Source organism: Pelodiscus sinensis, chromosome 3 (assembly GCF_052426305.1).
Source record: "Pelodiscus sinensis isolate ZL-2025 chromosome 3, ASM5242630v1, whole genome shotgun sequence".
Taxonomy (NCBI): Eukaryota; Metazoa; Chordata; order Testudines; family Trionychidae; genus Pelodiscus; species Pelodiscus sinensis.
The window spans coordinates 105065408-105077917 of NC_143054.1; the positions used below are offsets into that span (position 1 = coordinate 105065408).

The window sequence follows — 12510 nt, forward strand, 5'->3', positions numbered from 1 at the left end:
CAATGCCAAAAGGACTAGAGGGCAGAGCCCTGAACCCAAATTACAGGCAGGTCTCAGTACCAATGGCACGAAGCTCCTGCTAATCCCTTCCAAATGAGTGGGATTCGACCTGCACCTGAATTACAGGGCGGTCCCTTCCCAGTAGGCTGCTACAGAAGACTCGTGCCAAGAGCCTAAAAGACAGCCACCTTCTCCTGAATTGCAGGGAGGTCACGCTGCACCGGCTTCCACAGAGCTCAAGTTTCCCCATAAGCCACAGGACCGTGACTTGCACCCTACTTACAGGGCAGTCACTCCCGCTAGCCAGCTAAATGAGCACACTGCCAACAGAGCACAGACCTGAACCCTACTTACAGGGAAGGCCACACGGCTCAAAGTAGGAAAAGGCTCAATAGCCTTAAGTGACCAGAGGCTCTTAATTTTCGGAGGGGGGGCGGCTCACTCTGTCCAGGGTCCCATTCCTTCCCCTCCAGCTTCTGTGGCTTCCTCCCTTTCCTTTCCTCCTGTCCGACGGATTTTTCCTCGCGCTGTCCTTCCTTCTGTCTTCTCTTCCTTGGCAACCCTGGAACCAGAGAGACACACACACAGAGGGAGAGGCATGAGACATGATGGCGCTACTTGTCATCAATTTGCTTCAAACAATGCCACAGGAGCATCTCTTTTGGAACTTACCAGCAACGACTCCAGAATGTCTCATCTCCAACGTCCAGGCCATGAGCCACGGAGAGGCGAGGCGGTGCAATTCCAGGCCAGCTGGCAAGGGAGGGTGATGGGCAGGGACCCTGGACAGAGTTTCTCGGGGGCGGGGGGCTGGCACGACAACTAGTGACTCATGAGACTTGGACCCTCCTTACAGGGTGCTCATTCTGACCAGCAGCCATGGTACTGTAATGTGCAGTGGCACAAGGGCAGAGACTCGATCCCGAATTACAGGAAGGTCATCCAGCCCCAATTACTAGCATGCTGCTAATCCCTCAGCTGGAGCAAGGAGGGATCCAACCTATACGTCCACACTGTTTTCCAGCGTGGCCAGTCCAATTCGCCAGCTCAAGGCATATTAATGGCCAAGGAGAGGCGGGCAAGGACCTTTCCCTCAATTACAGGGAGGCCATGCCGGACAAGAGAGCAAGGGCCACAATGTGTTGCATAAAAGCGGGAAGTACGTGACATGTCCCCTGATTAACAGGATTGCCACGCTGACTAGGCTGAAACAGAGACCCCAGCATTCATTACAGGAAGGCCCCGGTGCTCAGCGGCCTAAAGCGCTCAATTTCCCCTATCAGCGGCATCCTGGTGACTTGCACCCGCATTACAGGGCAGTCACTCTCACTATCCAGCTGCCGTAGGCCAAAGGGCCGACCTGAACCCTCATTACAGGGTGGTCAGACTGCTCCAACACAGGTTGCCGCATAAGCAAGAGGAGGAAACTCCCTCCCTAAGAACACAGTGGTCACTCTGTCTAGCCGCATAAGAGAGCGCTATGTTCAGAGACCAGAACCCTCCATACAGGGTGGTCACCCAGGCCATGGTACAAAGCTAGTTCTAAGCCCTCGTGAGCAGGAGACATGCGACCTTCCCCCCTGGTACAGGGTGGTCACGGCAGCTACATTATCAACAGGCCACAATGCCAAAAGGACTAGAGGGCAGAGCCCTGAACCCAAATTACAGGCAGGTCTCAGTACCAATGGCACGAAGCTCCTGCTAATCCCTTCCAAATGAGTGGGATTCGACCTGCACCTGAATTACAGGGCGGTCCCTTCCCAGTAGGCTGCTACAGAAGACTCGTGCCAAGAGCCTAAAAGACAGCCACCTTCTCCTGAATTGCAGGGAGGTCACGCTGCACCGGCTTCCACAGAGCTCAAGTTTCCCCATAAGCCACAGGACCGTGACTTGCACCCTACTTACAGGGCAGTCACTCCCGCTAGCCAGCTAAATGAGCACACTGCCAACAGAGCACAGACCTGAACCCTACTTACAGGGAAGGCCACACTGCTCAAAGTAGGAAAAGGCTCAATAGCCTTAAATGACCAGAGGCTCTTAATTTTAGGGCGGGGGGGCTCACTCTGTCCAGGGTCCCATTCCTTCCCCTCCAGCTTCAGGGGCTTCCTCCCTTTCCTTTCCTCCTGTCTGACGGATTTTTCCTCACGCCGTCCTTCCTTCTGTCTTCTCTTCCTTGGCAACCCTGGAACCAGAGAGACACACACACAGAGGGAGAGGCATGAGACATGATGGCACTACTTGTCATCAATTTGCTTCAAACAATGCCAGAGGAGCATCTCTTTTGGAACTTACCAGCAACGACTCCAGAATGTCTCATCTCCAACGTCCAGGCCATGAGCCACGGAGAGGCGAGGCGGTGCAATTCCAGGCCAGCTGGCAAGGGAGGGTGATGGGCAGGGACCCTGGACAGAGTTTCTCGGGGGCGGGGGGCTGGCACGACAACTAGTGACTCATGAGACTTGGACCCTCCTTACAGGGTGCTCATTCTGACCAGCAGCCATGGTACTGTAATGTGCAGTGGCACAAGGGCAGAGACTCGATCCCGAATTACAGGAAGGTCATCCAGCCCCAATTACTAGCATGCTGCTAATCCCTCAGCTGGAGCAAGGAGGGATCCAACCTATACGTCCACACTGTTTTCCAGCGTGGCCAGTCCAATTCGCCAGCTCAAGGCATATTAATGGCCAAGGAGAGGCGGGCAAGGACCTTTCCCTCAATTACAGGGAGGCCATGCCGGACAAGAGAGCAAGGGCCACAATGTGTTGCATAAAAGCGGGAAGTACGTGACATGTCCCCTGATTAACAGGATTGCCACGCTGACTAGGCTGAAACAGAGACCCCAGCATTCATTACAGGAAGGCCCCGGTGCTCAGCGGCCTAAAGCGCTCAATTTCCCCTATCAGCGGCATCCTGGTGACTTGCACCCGCATTACAGGGCAGTCACTCTCACTATCCAGCTGCCGTAGGCCAAAGGGCCGACCTGAACCCTCATTACAGGGTGGTCAGACTGCTCCAACACAGGTTGCCGCATAAGCAAGAGGAGGAAACTCCCTCCCTAAGAACACAGTGGTCACTCTGTCTAGCCGCATAAGAGAGCGCTATGTTCAGAGACCAGAACCCTCCATACAGGGTGGTCACCCAGGCCATGGTACAAAGCTAGTTCTAAGCCCTCGTGAGCAGGAGACATGCGACCTTCCCCCCTGGTACAGGGTGGTCACGGCAGCTACATTATCAACAGGCCACAATGCCAAAAGGACTAGAGGGCAGAGCCCTGAACCCAAATTACAGGCAGGTCTCAGTACCAATGGCACGAAGCTCCTGCTAATCCCTTCCAAATGAGTGGGATTCGACCTGCACCTGAATTACAGGGCGGTCCCTTCCCAGTAGGCTGCTACAGAAGACTCGTGCCAAGAGCCTAAAAGACAGCCACCTTCTCCTGAATTGCAGGGAGGTCACGCTGCACCGGCTTCCACAGAGCTCAAGTTTCCCCATAAGCCACAGGACCGTGACTTGCACCCTACTTACAGGGCAGTCACTCCCGCTAGCCAGCTAAATGAGCACACTGCCAACAGAGCACAGACCTGAACCCTACTTACAGGGAAGGCCACACTGCTCAAAGTAGGAAAAGGCTCAATAGCCTTAAATGACCAGAGGCTCTTAATTTTAGGGGGGGGGGGCTCACTCTGTCCAGGGTCCCATTCCTTCCCCTCCAGCTTCAGGGGCTTCCTCCCTTTCCTTTCCTCCTGTCCGACCGATTTTTCCTCGCGCCGTCCTTCCTTCTGTCTTCTCTTCCTTGGCAACCCTGGAACCAGAGAGACACACACACAGAGGGAGAGGCATGAGACATGATGGCACTACTTCTCATCAATTTGCTTCAAACAATACCAGAGGAGCATCTCTTTTGGGACTTACCAGCAACGGCTGCAGAATGTCTCATCTCCAGCGGCCAGGCCATGAGCCACGGAGAGGCGAGGCGGTGCAATTCCAGGCCAGCTGGCAAGGGAGGGTGATGGGCAGGGACCCTGGACAGAGTTTCTCGGGGGCGGGGGGCTGATACGACAAATAGTGACTCATGAGACTTGGACCCTCCTTACAGGGTGCTCATTCTGACCAGCAGCCATGGTACTGTAATGTGCAGTGGCACAAGGGCAGAGACTCGATCCTGAATTACAGGAAGGTCATCCAGCCCCAATTACTAGCATGCTGCTAATCCCTCAGCTGGAGCAAGGAGGGATCCAACCTATACGTCCACACTGTTTTCCAGCGTGGCCAGTCCAATTCGCCAGTTCAAGGCATATTAATGGCCAAGGAGAGGCGGGCAAGGACCTTTCCCTCAATTACAGGGAGGCCATGCCGGACAAGAGAGCAAGGGCCACAATGTGTTGCATAAAAGCGGGAAGTACGTGACATGTCCCCTGATTAACAGGATTGCCACGCTGACTAGGCTGAAACAGAGACCCCAGCATTCATTACAGGAAGGCCCCGGTGCTCAGGGGCCTAAAGCGCTCAATTTCCCCTATCAGCGGCATCCTGGTGACTTGCACCCGCATTACAGGGCAGTCACTCTCACTATCCAGCTGCCGTAGGCCAAAGGGCCGACCTGAACCCTCATTACAGGGTGGTTAGACTGCTCCAACACAGGTTGCCGCATAAGCAAGAGGAGGAAACTCCCTCCCTAAGAACACAGTGGTCACTCTGTCTAGCCGCATAAGAGAGCGCTATGTTTAGAGACCAGAACCCTCCATACAGGGTGGTCACCCAGGCCATGGTACAAAGCTAGTTCTAAGCCCTCGTGAGCAGAGACATGCGACCTTCCCCCCCGGTACAGGGTGGTCACGGCAGCTACATTATCAACAGGCCACAATGCCAAAAGGACAAGAGGGCAGAGCCCTGAACTCAAATTACAGGCAGGTCTCAGTACCAATGGCACAAAGCTCCTGCTAATCCCTTCCAAATGAGTGGGATTCGACCTGCTCCTGAATTACAGGGCGGTCCCTTCCCAGTAGGCTGCTACAGAAGGCTCGTGCCAAGAGCCTAAAAGACAGCCACCTTCTCCTGAATTGCAGGGAGGTCACGCTGCACCGGCTTCCACAGAGCTCAAGATCCCCCATAAGCCACAGGACCGTGACTTGCACCCTACTTACAGGGCAGTCACTCCCGCTAGCCAGCTAAATGAGCACACTGCCAACAGAGCACAGACCTGAACCCTACTTACAGGGAAGGCCACACTGCTCAAAGTAGGAAAAGGCTCAATAGCCTTAAGTGACCAGATGCTCTTAATTTTAGGGGGGCGGCTCACTCTGTCCAGGGTCCCATTCCTTCCCCTCCAGCTTCTGTGGCTTCCTCCCTTTCCTTTCCTCCTGTCCGACGGATTTTTCCTCGCGCCGTCCTTCCTTCTGTCTTCTCTTCCTTGGCAACCCTGGAACCAGAGAGACACACACACAGAGGGAGAGGCATGAGACATGATGGCGTTACTTGTCATCAATTTGCTTCAAACAATGCCAGAGGAGCATCTCTTTTGGGACTTACCAGCAACGGCTGCAGAATGTCTCATCTCCAGCGGCCAGGCCATGAGCCACGGAGAGGCGAGGCGGTGCAATTCCAGGCCAGCTGGCAAGGGAGGGTGATGGGCAGGGACCCTGGACAGAGTTTCTCGGGGGCGGGGGGCTGGCACGACAACTAGTGACTCATGAGACTTGGACCCTCCTTACAGGGTGCTCATTCTGACCAGCAGCCATGGTACTGTAATGTGCAGTGGCACAAGGGCAGAGACTCGATCCCGAATTACAGGAAGGTCATCCAGCCCCAATTACTAGCATGCTGCTAATCCCTCAGCTGAAGCAAGGAGGGATCCAACCTATACGTCCACGCTGTTTTCCAGCGTGGCCAGTCCAGTTCGCCAGCTCAAGGCATATTAATGGCCAAGGAGAGGCGGGCAAGGACCTTTCCCTCAATTACAGGGAGGCCATGCCGGACAAGAGAGCAAGGGCCACAATGTGTTGCATAAAAGCGGGAAGTACGTGACATGTCCCCTGATTAACAGGATTGCCACGCTGACTAGGCTGAAACAGAGACCCCAGCATTCATTACAGGAAGGCCCCGGTGCTCAGGGGCCTAAAGCGCTCAATTTCCCCTATCAGCAGCATCCTGGTGACTTGCACCCGCATTACAGGGCAGTCACTCTCACTATCCAGCTGCCGTAGGCCAAAGGGCCGACCTGAACCCTCATTACAGGGTGGACAGACTGCTCCAACACAGGTTGCCGCATAAGCAAGAGGAGGAAGCTCCCTCCCTAAGAACACAGTGGTCACTCTGTCTAGCCGCATAAGAGAGCGCTATGTTCAAAGACCAGAACCCTCCATACAGGGTTGTCTCACAGTAAAAACCAAAAAGGGACAACCTGAACTCTGGTTATAGGGTGGCCATCTATTCCATGAAACAAAACTGGCTCTAAAGCCCTCAAGAACTGGGGACATATGACCTACAACCCACTTATTGGTTGTATAATACCACTATAATACCAACAAGCAACAAAGTCAAACTGACATTAGTGCACAGACCTGAACAGAAATTACAGGAATGTATAAATACCATTGGCAGTAACCAAGCACTAATCCTTTCCATCTGAGAAGTATTTCACCTGCACCTGAATTAAAGGGCGGTCCATTCACTTTAGGTGGCTACAAAGGCACAGTGTCAAGAGCCTAAACAACAGAGACCATCTTCAGAATTACAGGGAGGTCTCTCTGCCAAAGGTATTAAAATGTTCAAACCCTTCCCTAAAAAATAGGTATGAAAGCTCAACCATCCCTTAACCCTTTCTATGACTAGTGGAAGGAGAAACCCATCTGTGCACTTGTAAGTTGTTCTCTGGTTCTGGGCAGTGTACAAAAATAAATATGCTGCAGCGATTTAAAAACTAAAATTAAAAATTATCTTTCATATCCATAGCTATCATACTCATTCATCGACACACACATACAAAAACAAAAAAACCCACTGCCCAGAGTAGAAAAGAGCTCATAGTGACAGAAAGCTGACCCATTTTTTAAAGGGGATCGATTCTCCTCCAGTCCAAAAGGTAAAGAAAGGTAAAAGCTGTACTCTATTTATTGGGAAGGGTACACTTAGACTTAGAAATGAAATAAGATAAAATGGAAGACCTATACCCTGCTTGCATGGATGTTGATAGAGCAGAAGTGACACTATGATATTTCCCATGAGAAATAGGGGTAATAACCTAAACCCTACATAAATGGAAGGAACTCCAATTAGCTGAATAAGGGAATACATCTTATTAGGAAGTAATGAGGAAGAAACATGGACCTCAATTATTGGACGGATAAATGGGCGACACTATATAAATGTCTCCGAAATCCCAATAATAGGAAATATATATCTTATATCTTACTTTCTGGGGTGGCTCACACACTCTAGACTGCCAAAATCCACAATGCCAGAAGAGCAGAGACCTGAACACAATTTACAGTCTGGTCTCAATACAAATAGTTACAAATTAGACCTAATCACTGCTAAAAGAGCTGACCCTAACACCGCATAACAGGACGGGCAGATTCCTGAAACAGAGGATGCTGCATAAACAAGAGGAGGAAACACCCTCCCTAAGAACAGAGTGGCCATACTGTCTAGCCTCATTAGAAAACACTATTTTCATAAAGGAAAGGGAAGAGACCAGAACCCTCCATACAGGGTGGTCACCCAGGCCATGGTACAAAGCTAGTTCTAAGCCCTCGTGAGCAGGAGACATGCTACCTTCCCCTCCGGTACAGGGTGGTCATGGCAGCTACATTATCAACAGGCCACAATGCCAAAAGGGCAAGAGGGTAGAGCCCTGAACCCAAATTACAGGCAGGTCTCAGTACCAATGGCACGAAGCTCCTGCTAATCCCTTCCAAATGAGTGGGATTCGACCTGCACCTGAATTACAGGGCGGTCCCTTCCCAGTAGGCTGCTACAGAAGACTCGTGCCAAGAGCCTAAAAGACAGCCATCTTCTCCTGAATTGCAGGGAAGTCACGCTGCACCGGCTTCCACAGAGCTCAAGATCCCCCATAAGCCACAGGACCGTGACTTGCATCCTACTTACAGGGCCAGTCACTCCCGCTAGCCAGCTAAATGAGCACACTGCCAACAGATCACAGACTTGAACCCTACTTACAGGGAAGGCCACACTGCTCAATGTATGAAAAGGCTCAATAACCTTGACCAGAGGCTCTTAATTTTGGGGGGGCTCACTCTGTCCAGGGTCCCTTTCCTTCTCCTCCAGCTTCAGAGGCTTCCTTGATTACTTTCCTCCTATCTGATTGATATTTCTTGGCATCTTCCTTTTTTCTTGTCTTCCTTTGTAGCACTGGAAACAAAGAGGGAGACAAAGAGAGACTGACTTGTCATCAATTTAATTCAAATAATGCCAGAGGGACCCTACTTACAGGGTGCCACAATAGCATAATTGGAAGCAACTAAAGGGTAAGGACTTGATCCCTAGTTGCAGGGCTTTCCCTTCCCTATTTACTAAAATGCTGTTAATCCCTCCCAAAGATCAAGGAGGGATAAAATCTAGACCCTGAGTTATAGGGTAGTCAATCAATTCACTGGCTTAAGGTGTAATGGAGGCAGGTCTCAGAACCAATGACACTAAAATAGCTCTAATCCCTTCTAAATTGGAAGAGTTCAACCTGCACCTAAAATATACTGTGGTCTGTTCTGTTTAACCAGCTAGAAGGTCCTAATGCCAAGAGCTCAAAGGCAGAGTCTTTCTACTGAATTACAGGCAGGCCACATAGCTCAAGGTACCAAATGCCTCCACCTTTCCTACAGAAGAAAGAGATTATTGTGACATGCACACTCCTTATAGATTTGTCACGCTGACTAGACTACAAACAAGGGATAATGAAAAGAGGGAAATAAGTCAAAGACCTTACTCTGAATTACTGGGAGGTCAAGCAGCTCAGGGGTCTAAACCTTGAATATCCCCATAAGCTTTGTTCTGTCATCACAGGTTAGTTACTCTTACTAGCTAGCTAACAGAGAATAATACCAAAAGTCCAGGATATTATAGATCTGAACCTTTTCTCCAGGGAAATCACACTGCTTAAGTTTTTAATAGCTTCAACTCCACCATATGACCCAAGTCTTAATTATGGGTGATGCTCACTGTGTCCAGAGTTTCTTTCCCTCTCCTCTACCATTAGTGGTTTCCTTTTCCCCCTCCTCTTTGCTCAGTTACTTGGAGGCTTTCTTTTTCTTCTCTTCCTTGAAGGAGTTGGAAAGAGACAGACAGACAGAGAGAAGGTAAAATAAGTTATGGGAGGGCTTAGCACACTCTATATCCCCAACATAAACTGGGCATAAATGAGGAATTTGTTCTTGTTTTCCCCAAATCTGAAGACTGTCTAAGCCCTCTGCCACTCACCATCCACCTCAACGCTTCCCACCACCTCAGCCTGAATCCCTGCCAAGCACTTGCTGCCTGAGCCCTCGCTCTTCATCCCACCTCAATGCTTCCACCTTAGCTTGAACTCCTGCCGCTCACGCCTTGCCTCAGCGCTTCCCGCCAGCTCAGCCTGCGCCCCTGCTGCTCGCCTCCTGCCACTGCGCTTCCCTCCGCCTCCGGCTGAATCCTCCCTGTTCATCCCCCACCTCAGCTTCTACCTCAGCATGAGCCCGCCCAGCTCAGCGCTTCCCGCCTTCTCAGTCTCTCACCTCCACCCTTCCCGCCTCAGCCCCGCACCCAGTGTTGCCCGCCTCAGCGCGGGCCCCACATCCCAGCGATGCCTGCTTCGAGCCGAGCCCCCCGATTGCAGCGCTTCCCGCCTCGACCTGAGCACCGCACTTCAGTGCTCCCCTCACCTCAGCCCCAGCCCTCACCCCAGCGCTTCCCACCTCAGACTATGCACCGCAGCTCAGCACATCTTGCCTCAGCTTGTCCCCCACCTCAGCGCCTCCAGCCCAGCCTGAACCTCTGCCACCCACCGACCACCTCAGCGCTTCCCACCACGTCCCTGCTTCTCAGCTCTCACTTCCCGCCTCTGCACCTCCACCCCAGCGCCCCCAACTCAAACTGAGCCTGTCCCACCTCAGCACTTCCCATCTCAGACAGAGCCCCCCCCCCCCCAGTGTATCCTGCTCAGCCTGATCCTCTGCCACACACCGACCAACTAAGGATTTCCCACCTCTTCAGTTTGAGTCCCTCCTTCTCACCCCAACCTTCGGGAGTCTCACCTCAATCTTAGCCCCATAGCTCACAACACTTCCTGCCACAACCTCTCCACCCCCCCCCCCTCAGCACTTCCCACCTCAGCCTCTGCCACCAGACCTCAGTGCGTCCCTCAGCCTGGACCCTGCACCTAATTGCTTCCCACCTCAGCCTGAGCCCCCCTCAACTCAGCTCTTTCCACCTCAGCCTAAGCCCCTCCCACCTCAGCCTGAGCCCCCCACCTCAGCACTTCCCACCTCAGATAGGGCCCTCCCCCCACCTCAGTGCTTCCATCACAGACCATGTCAGCATTTTCTATCTCTTCAGAATGAGCCCCTGATTCTCACCCCCCACCTCAGCGCTTCCCACACCAATTTGGACCATGCATCTAAGTGCTTCCTGACTCAGACTGAGCCCCTCCTCACTTCAGCCCCTGCCACCACAGCCTGCGCCCCCCACCTCAGCTCTTCCCGCCTTAGACTGAGATCCCCTCACTTCAGCCCTTGCCACCACAGCCTGAGCCCCCACCTCAGCTCTTCCCGCCTTAGACTGAGCCCCCCCACCTCAGCCCTTCCCACCTAAGCCTGAAACCCCCACCTCAGTGCTTCCCATCTCAGATAGAGCCCCCACACCTCAGTGCTTCCAGCTCAGCCTGATTGTCTGCCTCCCACAGACCACCTTAGCATCTCCCACCTCTTCAGAATGAGTCCCTGCTTCTCACACACACACACACCTCAGTGCTTCCCACCTCAGTCTGGACCCTGAACCTAAGTGCTTCCTGCCTCAGACTCAACCTCCCTCACCTCAGCCTTCTTGGCCTCAGCCTGCGCCCCCCACCTCAGCTTTTCCCACCTCAGACTGAACCCCCCCTCACTTCAGCCCCTGCCACCACAGCCTGCGCCCCCCACCTCAGCTCTTCCCACCTCAGCCTGAACCCCCCAACTCAACACTTCCTGCTTCAGCTTCTGTACCCCTCCTCAGCGCTTCCCACCTCAGACAGAGCCCCCCTCACCTCAGTGCTTCTTGCTCAGCCTCATTGTCTGCCACCCACCGACCACCTCAGCACTTCCCGCCTCTTTAGAACGAGTCCCTGCTTCTCACCCCCCACCTCAGCACTTCCCATCTCAACCTGGACTCTGTACCTAAGTGCTTCCCGCCTCAGGCTGAGCCCCCCTCACCTCAGCCCTTTCCGCCTCAGCCTGAGCAACTCCCACCTTAGCATTTCTCACCTCAGCCTGAGCCCCCCACCTCAGCGTGAGCCCCCCACCTCAGCCTGAAACACTTCCACCTTAGCACTTCCCACTTAAGCATGAACCACGATCTCAGCACTTCCCATCTCAGACTATGCACCCCACCTCAGTGCTTCCAGCTCAGCCTCATTGTCTGCTGCCCACCGACCACGTCAGCACTTCCCTCTTCTTCAGTATGAGTCCCTGCATTTCACCCCCACCTCAGTGCTTCCCACCTCAATCTTAGCCCCATCGCTCAATACTTCCTGTCACAACCTCTGTATCCCCACCTCAGCGCTTCTCACCTCAGCCTCTGCCACCAGACCTCAGTGCGTCCCTCTCAGCCTGGACCCTGCACCTAATTGCTTCCCACCTCAGACTGAGCTCCTCAACTCAGCCCGTTCCGCCTCAGCCTAAGCCCCTCCCACCTCAGCACTTCCCACCTCAGACAGAGCCCCCCCCCCACCCTCCCACCTCAGTGCTTCAGTCTCAGCCTGATTGTCTCCCACTCACAGACGATGTCAGCATTTCCCATCTCTTCAGAATGAGCCCCTGATTCTCACCCCCCACCTCGGCGCTTCCCACATCAATCTGGACCATGCATCCAAGTGCTTCCCGCCTCAGACTGAGCCCCCCCCCCACTTCAGCCCTTGCCACCTCAGGCTGAGCCCCCCCACCTCAGCACTTCCTGCCTCAGCCTGAAACCCCCACCTCAGTGCTTCCCATCTCAGATAGAGCCCCTACACCTCAGTGTTTCCAGCTCAGCCTCATCATCTGCTCCCCACTCATCACCTCAGCACTTCCCTCTTCTTTAGTACGTGTCCCTGCTTTTCACCCCCCACCTCAGTCTTAGCCCCATCCCTCAACACTTCCTGTCACCACCTCTTCACCCCCACCTCAGCACTTCCCACCTAAGCCTTACCCCCCCCCCCCACCTCTGCACTTCCCTCTTCAGACTCTGCACCCCACCTCGGTGCTTCCCATCTTGGACAGAGACCACCCACCTCAGTGCTTTCAGCTCAGCCTGATCGTCTGCCATATTCTGACCACCTCAACACTTCCCGCT

At 53.3% G+C, this 12510-nt stretch overlaps 1 long non-coding RNA gene across 2 annotated transcripts; it reads right to left on the bottom strand.

The window, feature by feature from the left end:
* Positions 1–2297: 2297 nt before the first annotated feature.
* Positions 2298–11832, bottom strand: LOC149524693 (uncharacterized). Of its 2 annotated transcripts, none has more exons than XR_016349197.1 (5): positions 11750–11832; positions 9175–9272; positions 5530–8370; positions 3913–5419; positions 2298–3802 (listed from the first exon to the last, which is right to left on the bottom strand). It is a non-coding gene; the product is annotated as an uncharacterized LOC149524693 (long non-coding RNA). The 2 variants fall into 2 exon arrangements; XR_016349196.1 differs by lacking the exon at positions 11750–11832 and adding an exon at positions 10316–10376.
* Between the last annotated feature and the right edge of the window lie 678 nt (positions 11833–12510).